Here is a 9,862-nt window from a genome sequence, read left to right as displayed (position 1 = left end):
ATTCACCTTTAAGTAACTCTTGGGTTTTAAAAAACGACTACACAACTGTCAAGAAATCACTACTTTTTTACAAATGGAAATTAGTTAGATTTTTGCCTATAAAAAACCCTTTTCATATATATATGCACATATATATGTGTGTGTGTGTGTGTATATATATATATATATATATATATATATATATATATATAAAATTGGGGAAAATGGAAAATCAGTGGAATACAAAATGAGATGAATTTGTTCAAACTGTAACATTTGACATGCCTCACAGAACTTGTATGTATGTTAGGACAAAATTGTGCAATGGTGGCAAAGGTCTTGATAACTTATAAAAGTTAAGATCTAAATTCCTATGCAGTGTGACTCAGTCAGTAGAGCCTAGAATTTCATATTATACTTCCTTGTCACAATTAACCAGGAAGGAGGTCAAACAGGGCAAGAACCAGGAGGAAGGAGATGATTCAGAGACTATGGAAAAGTGCTGCTGACTGGCTTATTCACCATGGCATGCTCACCTTACTTTGCTATAAAATCAGGAACCATGAACTCAGGGATGGCATCAGCTACAATGGGTTGGGCCCTTCTCATCAATCCCTAATTAAGAAAATGTCCTAAAGCTGGATATAATAGAGGTATTTTCTCCCTCCTCTGATGACTATAGCTTGTGTCAAGTGGACAAAAAAAATATAAGCCAGTACAGATGCTTTCTTATTTTACTTTTTTATTGAAAACATTGTTTCATATATTGTATTGGATTGTTTCCCTACAGTTCTTCACAGATTCTCCTTTTTTCTCTGTTTAGTTAACACTTATCTCTCCTTAAAACAAAGTATAAAAAAATAACAAAACCAAGAAACACACATACATTAAAACAAAAAAAAAATTCATCAGAATAAATAAATAAATAAATCAAACAGAAATCAAAATAAGCATTTGAAAGATCAATAATACAAAAAAAAAGTCAAAAACAAAACAAAATGAATTAAAGTGTTTCTGAAATACCATTAAGTTCATTCTGTGACAGTCAACTACTGTTGGATATGAAATATATCCTGAAGAACATAATATACTCAGAGCAATTCTATTGGAGGAAATTTATTTCTTCCTTGCCATAGGAATAAATTCTATATAGCTTTGTGATCAGAGAAGGGAGTCTATGTTCATTCCCTCCCCCCATCTCAGTGCTGGAACTTCTAGTTTGAGCCTGTGCAGGACTTGTAAATCCTGTTATGGTTTCTATGAGTTCATGTGAGCATAAATCCTGTTGTGTCTTGAAGACATTCTTTCTTTATACATATTCATCACCTATGGTTCTTACAATCTTTTTACTTCCTCTTCCTCTTGGATCCCTGAGCCTTGAGAGGAGGTATTTATTTGAAACATTCTGTTAGTACTGAGTGAGTTCATATGAACATGAATTCTGTTGTATCTGGAAGATACTGTTTCCTTGGAATTATCCATTTCTTCTGGCTCTTATAATCTTTCTGTCTCCTCTTCAACCTAGATCCCTGCACCTTGGGGACAGAGCTTTAATGAAAAGATCCCATTTAGGACTGAGTGCTCCAAAGACGATTACTGTCTATACATTGTACAGTGTGGGTCTCTGTGTTATTTCACCTCTACTGCAAGAAGAATAATCTCTGATAAATGCTAAGAAAGGCATTTCTCTAATGATATAGCAATAAGTTCTTCAGGGTCATTTTATTTCTGTGTTCCTTTACCAGAATAATAATACAAGATTATTCCCTAGGCTCATGACTTATCTAGTCTCAGATTCTTAGTCTCTTTAGCCATGTCAGGCATGGGTTCCATATCATGAAATAAAAAGTGATTGGTTACTTGCATAACATTTGTATACTATAATACCAGTATATCTTGCAGGCTGGTCACTATTGTAGGTCATAGAGTTTGTAGCTCAAAAATATTGGTGATTGCCTTTCTCCTCTAGTCACATGCAGAGTAACTACCAGCTACATGTTGGCTAATCTTACCTCTAATACCCTGAAAAAAATCTATGGATGGTAGTTTTAATTTTCCTTTTTTTTTTCTCATCTGAAAGCATTTATCAAAACTTCAAATCACTGTTTGGACTACCTTAATGATTACCCAGGTACAGCATCTAATGATACAAACATAAAGTTGTTTGTGAAATTTGGGTCTGAAAATTGAGTCAGAGCATTTACAGTTCATACTCCACTTCTCCTACATGCCCATAAATATCAAGAATTAAAATTTAATTAAATTAATGTGGAATATTCATTTGCTTTAAATGAAAAAGTTTGTTTCACAGAGTGACAGGAAAATGCACTTTGCACTCTCTATTGCATTATGTCTATAATACTGTGAAATGTTGCACCAAATCTCAGTGATTGGAGACTTGCAATAGCCACTTAATTTTTTATTTTGTTTTAATTTCTCAATTTAGTAGTTAGGTGCAAAAAACAGCAGGGGAAACTCCTCTATGAACTTGCTGTCTGGTAGCTTGGTATTGTAGACTGAATGTTGTTTTCTTCCCCCTCCCTTCTCCCCTTTTTAAATCTTCTCTTCTCATTTCTCTTACTCTACTCCCTCCCTTCTCTTCCTCATTTTCTTCCCTTCTGAGAACATGGAAGTCTGAATTTTTACTAGGTGAATCAGAACTTCAAGAAACAAGGCGTGTTTCATAAGACAGGGGGTAGCAGCCAGCATATTCTTAAAGCTTGAAACCTTAGTAGCACAGCATCATTTGCATGTGCTCTGTTGGCCCACAGACATAGATTCTGCCCATGATAAGCTTAGTGGCCATGTATCAACTTCCAATGGGAATACCAAAGTATTCCCAATTACTTACATCTTCTCTCTCATCTTCCAGCCTCTTCTTCCCTATCTTCCTTGAATTTTAATTAATCATGGGGCTGATCTCACACCTGATGCTCATGATTTTATTATCCAAACCTAATTGATATGCATATTTGACTCCTCAAATGTTTGTATTCTTATTTAAAAATTTTAATTAAAAACACAAGGTGTATTTTCAATTACATGCAAATGCAATGAAGTCAACCAAAGCAGGGTCACAATGGTCATTCCCACCATCAAGTGTAAAACAATCTGGATAGCAATGCTTACTGTATTGCATTTCTAGAATCTGGTTTGAACATAGGTTTCGCTCATTTCTCAAGGTGGTTCTGTATTCTGGGAACGAGTTTTCTTAATGGCTCTCACTTTTGCCATATGAGGAATTGTTCCTGTTCTTTGGATCCTTGATTATTCCTATAAGAAGCTGTCTATATTTGTCATGAAGTCATATTTTCACCCTGCTTAGAACCTTTCTCTATTCTTTCTTCCCTTCCTCCTCTTCTCTTCTCTCTGATCCAATCCTTCCTTCATTCTTACTGTTTTGAATTAAACAATCTAGACTAAAACTCACTATATAACCCAAACTGACCTAGAACTCATGATTTTTTCTACCTAAATATCCAAAATTCTTTGATTAGAGAGGTGTGTGACTGCAGGCTTTTCCCAAGCTAGGTTTGTATCTCAGGTTCCAGAATGATTTTTGCTGCTTAACAACTTCTAAAAACCAAACTCCCAACATACTTAAAGGATCATTTATTTGAAGAGTTGGTAAAATAATTGTATATATCTTTTTGATGACTTTTGAACTGAACTAGAAACAGAAGCTTCATCCAAAAGATAAGCTGGGCTGCAGAAGATTTTGGTAGTCCCAACACCAGCACAAGCTTATAAGCCCCTGTAAGTCTTAAATCCACTTGCATGTTTTAGTCAGATTTGACAGATTCTTCCAGGGGAATGGTCATCAGTGGCGAAGACTCCTATTCCATTACTCTGTGTGAGGTCTATGGGTGGTACCCATGTAGAGTAGGAGCTATTTTAAAAATTGAGCTAACTGGAGCTTCCTGAGCAAAGAAGTCAGGGAACCTGAATTTCCTGGTACTGTCTAATCTGAACAACAGCCCCAATTGACAGTTGTAGAAACTGGAGGGCTAGGAAGAAACTGATTAACTGAAAAGTGAAGGTTAATTAGAGTCTTTGCTCAGGCAAAATATATTGAGGATGAGTAGACTTATCGTTCATGGCCTTGTGTTCATCAACAAAACAAAATGAATGGAAAACGAAAATGTGGCAAGCATTCATAATGGAACTGATTTCAATTCTAGAAAACAGTGAAATTTTGACATCTTGGTGAAAATTGGTGGAATTAGTTGTTGGGCCATGCTAATTAAGGTTGAAGTCTGACATTATTAGAAAGCCTTGAGTTCCATGCAAAATGGCAGAATCCCATCACGAGCAAGACATCTACTTCTCTGACCTTGTCTGGAGAGCCCAAAGCCCCTATGCCCTCTACCTGAGGGATGTCATGTAGCCTTGATGAGATAACAGGTTCAGCTTTATTTTTTCTCCTGATGAGAACCTACCCAGCAAGCACCTGAGATTCCTGAAATGCTTCCCTATGCTAATAAGACATCTCTATACCTTAACCTTTAGCCAATGAACTTTGCCCACACTGAATATTCCTATCTTCTTGATATACCCTGAATAATCTGTCTCCTTGATGCTGATCCCAGAGTGTCATCATCTCCATCATACTCATGGGCCATCAGAAATCTTGTTTGTTAACTTTGTTCTCTTTGTTCTCCTTGGCCAGTGACCAACAACGCTTGGATTAGGGAGACCCAGAATTAAAAACCATTATCTTTAGCAAAGTAAGCTAGATTCAGATAGATAAATATCATGCTTTCCTATGAATAATTGTAGACTTAAAGATTTTTGCTTGAAGATATGTGTCTCTATACACACATATATGATATGAAAGTAGAAATGGGTCTGTGACAGTTTCACTCAGTATAACAGAGAGTTAGGAAGTGCCTCTTAAAAAAAAAAAAGCCAAAACAAAAAAAAATTAAAGGAAGGAAGGAAAAACAAAACAAAACAAAACAAAACAAGGGAAATCTGTTAGACCTTTTGGCCCAGCCTTGAAATCTTCATAGCAATGAACATACTTATAACACATATACTGTAGACAAGTGAAAATCCAGTGCTACATGATATGAGGCAGGCTTAGTGATACTTATTATCACTTTTGATTGTGTGTGTGAGTGTGTTTGTATGTGTGTGTGTGTGTGTGTGTGAGTGTGTGTGTGTGTGTGTGTGTGTGGCTTAGGGTTCAATCAGGAGCTGTCCATCTTTTTGTAACAGTTTCTGTGTGTATGAGTGTGTGTGTGTGTGTGTGTGTGTGTGCCCTAGGGTTCAATCAGGAGCTGTCCATCTTTTTGTAACAGTTTCTGTGTGTATGAGTGTGTGTATGTGTGTGTGTGTGCCCTAGGGTTCAATCAGGAGCTGTCCATCTTTTTGTAACACTTTCTATGTGCATGAGTGTGTGTGTGTGTTTGTGTGTGTGTGTGTGGCCTAGGGTTCAATCAGGAGCTGTCCATCTTTTTGTAACAGTTTCTGTCTCTGAGATCTGAGACCCAGGGATCTACCTGTTTCTCTGTGTCTAGCACTACCATGTCTACCTTTTACAACAGCACTGAGAATGAACTCAGCTTCTCAGGCTAGTACAGTAAGAAAATTTTCCTGAGATGTCTCTGCAGGTTTTCCTTCAAGTTTACCTACCCTTTTCCAATGTTCTTTCTTCCAACTCACACTTTAGGACTTTAATTATAACAACATCCTACTACCAATTATGAGGACCTTTTAAAAGCCATTAACCTAAACCATGCCCATGTTTTTTCAGTATCGTTACTGTTTCCTAACTGGAGGTTGAGTGTTTGCCTTAGTTACAGATTTATCATGACCTTTCTTAGAAAATGAAAATTAATATTTAATTTCTTATTATGCCTACATAAAATGTATTTTAATTATTCCAATGCAAAAGGTGTTTGCTGCAAATTTAATGTCCCCAAGCCTAAACATAGAACAGTACGAATGGATCTGGACAATTTGATAACTGAAAAAAAATCATTATGTCAGCAGTATTTAAGCTACATTTTATGCACTTGACATGTTTCCTGTCAAGAGAGAGAAGTGTGAATAGTTATTATCTTTTTGCTCCATGTGTAATGCCTTTGTAACACATTGAATTTATGCACAAGAAATTGATTCTGCTTCTTAATTATTGCCCAAGAATGATTCAAAGAATATATTTCTAAAATAGAAATAATTATTTTTCAAAGATGTCATTTAATATTCATGTGGCTTTTAGCCAACAGTCCTATAAGATTGTTCAATCATTTAACCACCCAGAGTCATGCCTCAAAACTAATTTATTTTGGTGAAATTATTTATAACTTACCATATTTAAAGTCAGGAGTTAGGATAGTGATTTGTTATTGGTTTATTAATTAATACTACAACAGTGACTATTAATGTGATCTGAGATGTATTCTTTTCTTATGATGTAATAAAATGTTTAGGCAGACAGGACCTGTACAGAACAGAAAGCCTATTCCATAATTGCCTTAAAGCTGGCCATCACTGTGAGTCAAAAGTTTTTTCCATATATGCTCAATAGAGTGTCATAGTAGTTTTGCTTGCTCTTCCCTTTAACCTTCCTCATGACCTTCAATGAAGATGCTGTCATTTGGAATTAGGAAAAAAGCATCATAGCTGAAGGACAGGCTGAGTCTCCATTGAGATTTTTAAAATGTTTGTATAAATATATATGTAGTAGAAAATTGAAAAAATATATCTAGGTTATTTTCAGAAATAGTTGGAAATTCCCAATGCAAGTCAAATTCTTTTAATATATTATTTCATTTGAACATTTTTGAAATTATAGTAAAATTACAACATTTCTCCATTACCTATCCTCCCTTCAAACCTTTGATATACCTCTCCATGCTCTCTTTCTTTTTAATGAAATTAAGTCAGTAACTCTAAACTAATTTATTTTGTAACTAAGTCTACAATTTGTCAAGATTAATTTATTCACTCATTTATGTGTATGTTTGTGAGAACTTATGTCTATGAGAATTTATCATATTATCTACGCAATGCATCATATGCGTAGAGTAGCTTGAATGAGCACGAAGGAGACATTGGGTTCTCTGGAACTGTAATGGTGGTTTTGATCTGCTCTGTTATTACTGAGAACTGAACTTGGGTCATTGGTAAGAGTAGACACTTCTCTTAAACACTCAATAGAAATTTAAAAACATTAAACATTCACTTTATTTGTCTCATATATACCTGTAATTTAAGCTCTAAGGGATCCAGTCCCCTATTCTGACCTCTGCTGGCACTTGCACACAAAAGGCATCCTTTCACAAACACCCCTCCCCCACACACAAACATACACTTATACAAGTAGAAATAATTCTTTTAAAAATTCAAAAGTATAATTTAAATATATAATAACTTAATAAATGCTGAGGAAAACTAGTTGGAAATTATCAAAATATTGAATGTCTATTTTCTGTTTGGAACCATTCTGAGACTATGAGAGCACAAGAGTGCTAGTGAAACAAAATCAGCTCATCACAATAGTGAGACAAAATCAACCCATGAGATACAATAGTGAAGATTCTGAACTGAGATATTTCAGACATCACTGGATCATATCCTGAATCATTAATACATACACAAGGAAAAGTGTGCTATGCTAATGGCAGCTACGCACTGCTCCAAAGCTAACCCGTACTAGAAATGACCTGACATTGTTTGATTTTGAATTCATTTTTGATCATTATGAATTTAGAAAGCTCTTACTCAATTAAGTTTGTGCCAAGTTGACATAAAAGCGATTCAGAGTACTACTCAATTACAGAATGTATCAGAAAACCCAAGAATGACATACCCTAAATGTTCAGTATCTTTTGAGGAAGGAGATTTGTTTTGAAAAGTTTCTAAATTTTTATGGTTAAATTGGCTAGCAAGCATTTCTCTTACAGTCTTGATCTGTAACTGGGGTAGAGTGCAGCTACAACAAGCTTACCTTTTGTTCTATTTCTCTCTGCATATAGCTTGACAGTCACCTCAGAACAAACGATGCTCCTGATGATTATTTTCAGCGAAAGGTCAACTCATCAGATACAAAGCTTTTACTCCTAAACATGTTTTCCTATTTAGTCCATGGTTATGGAAACGGGGCTGTTTCTGTCTGGTAGAAATCTTTAAGGATTCTACTCTGTATCCAAATTAATCAATATTCCTGTGATAACACTAAAACGTTATCCTTTTCAGATTTTAATTTGTGAAATTTCCCAGTTTTGTAACTCAAATAAGAATCCTTAGAAAATATCGTTTCAGAAACTTTAAAGTAATATTTCTGGCAAAGAAAAAGAATAAGTGTTTATAATTCAAACTTTTCAAGAGTTTGATTTTTTATTGGATATTTTATTTACTTACACTTCAAATGTCATCTCCTTTCCCGATTCTCACCCCTAGGATCCCCTATCCCATCACCCCTCCTCCTGCTTCTGTGAGGGTGTACCTCCACCCACCTATCCACTTCCGCCTCCTTACCCTCCCATTCCCCTTACACTGCGGCATCAAACCTTCCCTGGACCAAGGACCTCTTCTCCCACTGATGCCTGACAAAGCCATCCTCTGCTACATATACACGGCTGAAGCCCTGGGTCCTTCCATGTGTACTCCTTGGTTGGTGGTTTAGACCCTGGAAGCTCTGGTTGGTTGATATTGTTGTTCTTCCTATGGGGTTGCAAACTCCTTCAGCTCCTTCAGTCCTTTCTCTAGCTCCTCCATTGAAGACCCCTTGATCTGTTCAATGTTTGGCTGTGAGCATCCACCTCTGTATATGTCAGGCTCTGGCAGTGCCTCTCAGGAGACAGCTATATCAGGCTCCTGTCAGCAAGCACTTCCTGGCATCCACAATAGTGTCTGCATATGGTGACTGTATATGGGATGGATTCCCAGCTGGGGAAGTTTCTGGATGTCCTTTCCTTCAGTCTCTGCTCCACACTTTGTCTCCATATTTGCTCCTGTGAGAATTTTGTTACCTGTTCAAAGAAGGACTGAAGCATCCACACTTTGGTCTTCCTCCTTCTTGAGTTTCATGTGGTCTGTGAATTGTATCTTGGGTATCTCGAGATTTGGGGCTAATATCCACTTATCAGTGAGTGCATACCGTGTGTGTTCTTTTGTGATTGGGTTACCTTACTCAGGATGATATTTTCTAGTTCCACCCATTTGCCTGCAAATTTCATGAAGTCATTGTTTTCAATAGCTGAGCAGTACTCCATTGTGTAAATGTACCACATTTTCTGTATCCATTCCTCTGTTTAAGGGCATCTTGGTTGCTTCCAGCTTCTAGCTATTATATATAAGGCTGCTATGAACATAGTGGAACATGTGCCCTGGTTATATATTGGAGCATTTTTGGATATATGTCCAGGAGTGGTATAGCTGGGTCCTCAGGTAATATTATGAGGAACAGCCAAATTAATTTCTAGAGTGGTTGTACCAGCTTGCAGTCCCACCAACATTGGGGGAGTGTTCCTTTCTTCACATCCTTGCCAGCATCTGCTGTCACATGAATTTTTGATCTTAGCCATTCTGACTGGTATGAGGTAGAGTCTCAGGGTTGTTTTGATTTGCATTTCCCTGATGACTGAGGATGTTGAACATTTCTTCAGGTGCTTCTCTACCATTCGGGTTTCCTCAGTTGAGAATTCTTTGTTTAGCTCTGTACTCCATTTTTAATAGGGTTATTTGACTGTCTGAAGTCTAATTTCTTGAGGTCTTTGTATATATTGGATTTTACCCCCTATTGGATGTAGAAGAGAGACAGCTCAGCGGTTAAGAGCACTGACTGCCCTTCTAAATGTCCCGAGTTCAATTCTCAGCAACCACATGGTGGCTCCCAACCATCTGTAATGGGATCTGGTGCCATCTTCTGGTA

The sequence above is a fragment of the Mastomys coucha genome, unplaced genomic scaffold (assembly GCF_008632895.1).
Source record: "Mastomys coucha isolate ucsf_1 unplaced genomic scaffold, UCSF_Mcou_1 pScaffold21, whole genome shotgun sequence".
In the NCBI taxonomy this organism is placed as follows: Eukaryota; Metazoa; Chordata; class Mammalia; order Rodentia; family Muridae; genus Mastomys; species Mastomys coucha.
This window is presented reverse-complemented; position numbering follows the sequence as displayed.